The sequence below is a fragment of the Neofelis nebulosa genome, chromosome 6, assembly GCF_028018385.1.
Source record: "Neofelis nebulosa isolate mNeoNeb1 chromosome 6, mNeoNeb1.pri, whole genome shotgun sequence".
Lineage (NCBI taxonomy): Eukaryota > Metazoa > Chordata > Mammalia > Carnivora > Felidae > Neofelis > Neofelis nebulosa.
Genome location: NC_080787.1, coordinates 67768882 through 67775148, shown reverse-complemented (window position 1 = coordinate 67775148; position 6267 = coordinate 67768882). Strand labels below are relative to the sequence as shown.

General features: G+C 39.3%; 1 pseudogene; it reads right to left on the bottom strand.

The window, feature by feature from the left end:
- Window positions 1-1644: 1644 nt before the first annotated feature.
- Window positions 1645-6267, bottom strand: part of LOC131515424 (large ribosomal subunit protein uL1-like) — a 28156-nt pseudogene continuing 23533 nt past the window's right edge.

Here is a 6267-nt window from a genome sequence, read left to right as displayed (position 1 = left end):
AAGTGTCAATAAAACAAATGTTGATTACACCCAACCTAAGAATCTGTAATAAAACAGAAACAACTTTTTTTCCTAGCATGTATTTTCAAGCCTGTGGCTTTGGAATTGCATATACTTATTTTCTATTTTCATAGGATAGACTTGTTTTCAATTATTAGTGTGAAAATTTAAATTCTAGTTTCAAAGAATTATCTTCAAAGATGGTGAGTTTCCTCTGAAACAATTATAGTACTGCTTTCTCTTTTTTAAAGTTTATTTATTTTGAGGGACAGAGAGAAAGAGAGAGAGATAGACCATCAGGGCAAAGAGAAGGAGAGAGAGAATCCCAAGCAGGCTCCTCACTGTCAGTGCAGAGCCCGATGTGGAGCTTGAACTCATGAACCACGAGATCATGACCTAAGCTGAAATCAAGAATTGGATGCTTAACCAACTGAGCTACCCAGGCACCCTGTAGTTTTGTTTTCTATCCCCCAAGTCTTAATGTTTTATAAACGTGGCTGAGACTTTTATTTTACACAATGTTCCAAGTCAGAATTTCTACACTTAGTACTTGAATGAGTTATATAGGACACGTCAATTTATTTTTCAGGGATCTAAGCATTTTGCAAATGTTTCATGACTCAAAAATGAGTTAAGATACTCATATTTCATACTATTATTAATACTACATATTTCATACTACTCTCTCCATAAATGTCTATCTAAAATGCATGTTTGTGTGACACTCCAAATTAAGCTGCATGGGTAATTTTGAAAATAAAAATGTGTTTGTGAGACCAGAGGTCATGGATAAGGGACAATTATTACAACCCTAAGAAATCCTAAAAAGCCTGGAGTATTTTCCTATTAACTTACTGGCTGAGGTTGAAGACAACTGCCAGCTAAATCTCAAAAGTCAATGTACAAAATATGGACATATGAAGCAGAAACTTTATTTTTTAATATGAAATTTATTATCAAATTGGTTTCCATACAACACCCAGTGCTCATCCCAACAGGTGCCCTCCTCAATGCCCATCACCCACTTTCCCCTCCCTCCCACCTCCATCAACCCTCAGTTTGTTCTCAGTTTTTAAGAGTCTCTTATGGTTTGCCTCCCTCCCTCTCTAACTTTTTTTTTCCCCTTCCCCTCCCCCATGGTCTTCTGTTAAGTTTCTCAGGATCCACATAAGAGTGAAAACATATGGTATCTGTCTTTCTCTGTATGACTTATTTCACTTAGCATAACACTCTCCAGTTCCAACCACGTTGCTACAAAAGGCCATATTTCATTCTTTCTCGTTGCCAAGTAGTATTCCATTGTATATATAAACCACAACTTCTTTAGCCATTCATCAGTTGATGGACATTTAGGCTCTTTCCATAATTTGACTATTGTTGAAAGTGCTTTGAAGCAGAAGCTTTAAATGACCCGTGAGCACACGGAATACAGTTCCTATCCCATACAGGGACTCAAGGGTGCATGAATCCCAGCCACCTGGAAGTTTGGTGGTGGTGGGTGTTATTGTCATTGTTGTTGTTGTTTTCTTAAAAAAAAAAGTGATCTGAGACTGAAAAAGTTTTTTAAGTAAGCATAATATGAACACTGTAAGTGACAATTGTTATTGTTTTTAATGGTAGCACAAGGGTTTATTAAGCTGTGCGTTAGTACAGGTGCCAGGGCTTGCCCATGGTGCTCTTGATGTATAAAGCCCAGACATTCTGCCGATTCTTCCTGAGCAATGATACTAGGAAATTGACAGCCAAGTAGGTATTGTACACAAGCTCATCATCTGCCATCTTCATAGGTGGCCAACAGCCACTGCCAGACACAGCACCTTCTTCATCTGGTATTAGATCATGGGCTTCACTTCATCAACTCTGGCCACCACGTAGGTCAGCAAGGAAGGGAAATTGCCAGCCTTATTCAGGCCAGGATACAGGATTCATGGGATCTGCCTGATCAGAGATTCTGAAGCCAGAAAGGCATCATACTTCTTGGCCAGCTTCTTGACTAATTTTTTATTCTTGAGTTTCTTCAGCAGCTCAATGTCCATGTGGGGAATATCCACAGCCTTGGCCTCATCACAGTACTGCTGGTTTCCCCAAACACATACAGAGAGCTTGAGGTGGGGAGTGGACTCAAGCCTGATGGTGCCCAAGAAGTGTTGGTCCTTCCATGGGTCATAGTTCTTCAAGATGATCTGCAACTCCACCATCTCCAAAAACTTCCCACACTTAGGCTGGTTCCCATGCAGGACTTCCAGCACCGCCTAAAACAGGGCACTTCAGGAAACTGCTGCTCATGTTGCCTTGTGCCACAATAACCAGAAAAGAGAGCTGGAAGTTTGGATTAAGGCAAGGAAATGATTTTTGTTTGACCTGAGCTTTTATTAATGTCAACACAGTCTCTGTGTGCTGATCTTTGAGTCTGGATATTTTAAGAATCTTTCACAGAGCAATACAAGTATGATAACACACAAATGACTTTGCAGTACTAATAACATTCAGTGTGTGTTGTAAGGAAGAGTGTTTAGATCTTTATAGACATTCTGTCTTCAATTTTCAAAACACCACGAGGTGGACAGGAAAGGTATTCTCACCTTTGTTTTACAGATCAGGGTGCTGAGAAGCATCAAAGCTAAGAAACTAGCTCCAAGTGAAAGCACTAGTAATAAGTACACCAACAGCCCCACCCAAGTCTCCTGTTTCCACCCCAAAGTGCTTTTTATCACCCTTACTTGCTTCCGAATGTCTCAGAGGAGTCATTCCCATCTTTCTCAGCAAACAAAAAGCTCTGAAAGAACCAGGGTATGTGGGGAAAGATATGAGTTGGAACATCCCAGATTCTCACTCCCTTTTACATTCAAGCCATTTGTCTAAGAAGCAACTTGTGCTCTCTTTCCAGTGACCTGATTCCAACTAACAAGAGAATTACAGTTCTGTTTCACAGCATTATGTTTTATAATTTTTCATTTTGAAAGCTTTCTCCATGGTCAGGTATAAGCCTGGTGGTAAATAGATGATGTATTTCTCTGTGTCTTCTTAAAGGTGGTCCCATTCAATGCATTTCCCAGTGGCTCATTACCCAAGAGAGACTGGAAGGCTGGCGGCTTGTATGACCTCATTTTCAGGATGCACTGCTGTCTGTCTAACCCATTAGCTATCTAAGCCATCTCGTTGTAAGACTAACTCCGGGCATGGGTTGGAGGCAGGCAGGCTGTATTAGGCAGCTGCATCCTACCAGTACATGTGCAGGTTAGGAAACCAACAGGTCAGTGCTAGGTGGGTCTGAGCAGATGGCATCTTTGGCAGAGCGTATGGCAGGAATCTATAAAATGCTTGGTAATTGGTTCCAGCAGGATTTTCTGGGGTAGGTGTCTAAGGGTTGAAATAGCCAAGGCTCTCATTTCTCTGTGCTTGTTCCAGCAAGAGCCAGCACTGTCAGAATCAAAGCTTTCTCTGTATCAAAAGGTGCTCTGTCTTTTAGTAACTTATTTTTATCACTTGCCATTAGTTTTCAAAGAGCGATTCCTTTTATTCTTACCCTTTACATTCCTCCTTTGCTCTTGAAACTTGTTATGCTTTATACCTGAGGACAAAAGCAGTTGGAAATGAGTCGTTTCCACTCTTCCACATCCCTCCTTTTCAGACATAAAACACAAAAAATGTTAAAGCTCTGTGAGTTGTTGCCACAGGAGTGTGATGGTGATGATTCCTTTGGTTGTAATTATAACAACACAAGGGTGTGATGACACACACGCACACACACACATATACTCCCACAAATATATGTTCCATGTAAGTAATACCTTCTAAAATGATTGCCAGTAGATAACACATAACCTTTTCAAGAAGAAGAAAAGACATTTTAAATGGGGCATTTTCAATACCTCTTCAACATCTCTCAAGCAGATTTTGTCAAAAAGATTGAGAGTCAGCCTAAAAGCATCCTTCTACACATGTACATACTCCAAAAATCTGCCTCATTGTGTAGCTGTTTAATCTCTTACATATTCATAAAAAGCACTATTGTCCTACTTCAGGGAATTTTCTTTGCTTCATTAAATTCCCGTATGTCAGAGCTGAAAGGGAACAGATCAACCATCTTGTTTTTCACACAAGGAAACTACAGCCCAGGGGGAAAGTGACTTTGCCAAGGCCACGCTTTGGTGGCAGCTGGGCTTTGGATCTCAATCCAGTTCTTTTTCCATCAGACCAGACTACTTCTTAGGGACTAGAGTCTGAAAGAATTCATTCCTTCCTTGAAAACTTACTGGACCTAGATAAGGCTGTGGGGAAGATACAAAAAGAATAAGAAAAGAGCTAGTCCTTGAGGGCTACTCAATTCTTAATTTTTTTATTATGTAAAGACAGACACTAAGTAATAAATACTTTGTGTTATATTAAAAATTTAAAGTTGTATTTTTCTTTCCTATGTTTGTTGTTGTTAGAGAAGACAAACATTTAATATCCCTATAGATAACACCCATAGTGTACCTACTGTTGAAACAAAATGAAGGGCTTTGAAGGCCAGAAAAGATTAATTTGACATCTTAGAAAGTTTGCAAAAATTTAAAAAAAAAAAACACTTTCACATTCTATTTGGAAATTTACCACTAAATTCACTAAATCTCATTCAAGTGTCTTCCATTTTATAATTCCATTATATCTTAAAATATATGGACATTAAATGTTAACAGATTTAACTTGCCATGTTGCTTCCTGTTCCAATGTATGGAAAAATAGAATGCGTTAAGCCCATTAAATTTAGGGAAAAAAGGATAGAGGTAGCAAGTTTTTCTTTCTTCTCTCTTTTTGCATTTTTTAAGTCTCTTATAAATAGACATGCTTTCATTGTTAGAGACGATGTCCAAAGCCTTGCAAAATGGAGCCATTCATTCTCCTCAGCCCTGGCAAACAGAGACCGCCAATGGAGTCAGGTTTGAAAGACATATCTTGTGACTTCCCTTTTATCTGTATACGCCACTTTTTGATCATCTGTAGTTTCAGCTTCACTTTTGAGTGGCCTCGGGTTCAGGGAGATAGGCAGAGCATTAAATTCAAAACGGGAACAGAATCTGAATAGGCCTTAGGTGACTGACACATAACCTAGGGACGCAATCTATTTCACTGTGGGAAAAAAAAAATGGCACTCACTCTATCTCCAGGCTCTCTGAAGGTTTCCACGTGAATAAAATCTGGCTGCTGAGTACTTGTGATAGCTGGTGACCTGCAGGAAAAGCTTACATATAAATGCATTTTTCCCTGTACATGCTTTGCTTTTTTTCTCTTTCTTGCTGTCATGGCCCTTTACCATCCTCACAGCCTTTCCTTTTTTGATTAGAATAATAATAATAGTGACTATTCATTAAATATTTGCTCCGTGCTGGACACTGCTAAAACACAGCATTTCACTAAACTGCACATCAAGTTTACAAGAGAAATATTTGTCTTTCAATTTCGAAAAAAAAGCTTAAGTAATTTAACCAATGTCCCTTAAGTAGCAGAGTGGTGGATTCAGATTCCAATGTTCATGAGCATAATCACTATGCTGGTCCAATAGTAACAGCTAAAGCTTTTTTAGGTTTTCCACACCAAATTTAAATCCCAAATTGGTATTTAAATCCCGAGTTGGCTTTCTACTGTAACAGATGTTTTAAGGATGCCTCATCCACCTGGTGGGTTCAGAGTAATATTAAATGCACCTAAGTAAAATCCAAATAATTTTAGGAAAAATCCTAGAACACACTTGAATTTATTTTCTTTTTTTAAAAATTTTTTTATTTTAACATTTATTTATTTTTGAGACAGACAGAGACACCATGAACAGGGGAGGGTCAGAGAGAGAGGGAGACACAGAATCTGAAACAGGCTCCAGGCTCTGAACTGTCAGCACAGAGCCCAACGCAGGGCTCAAACTCACAGACTGCGAGATCATGACCTGAGCCGGAGTCGGACGCTTAACCAACTGAGCCACCCAGGTGCCCCTTGAATTTATTTTCTATTACTGTGTAACAAGTTACAAATTTAGCAGCTTACAACAACACAGGTTTATTTTCTCATCATTTCCAGGGGTCAGTAGTCTGGCACATTTTAGTTGGGTCCTCTGGTCAGGGTCTCATAAGGCTCAAATCAAGGTGTCAGCTAGATATGTCTTCATCTAGAATCCCAACTAGGAAATGGTTTCTTACAAGCTCCCTCAGGTCGTTGGCAGAATTAATTTCCCTGTAGTTGTAGGACTGAGGTTCCCACTGTCTTATTGGCTATCCACCAAGGAACACTCTC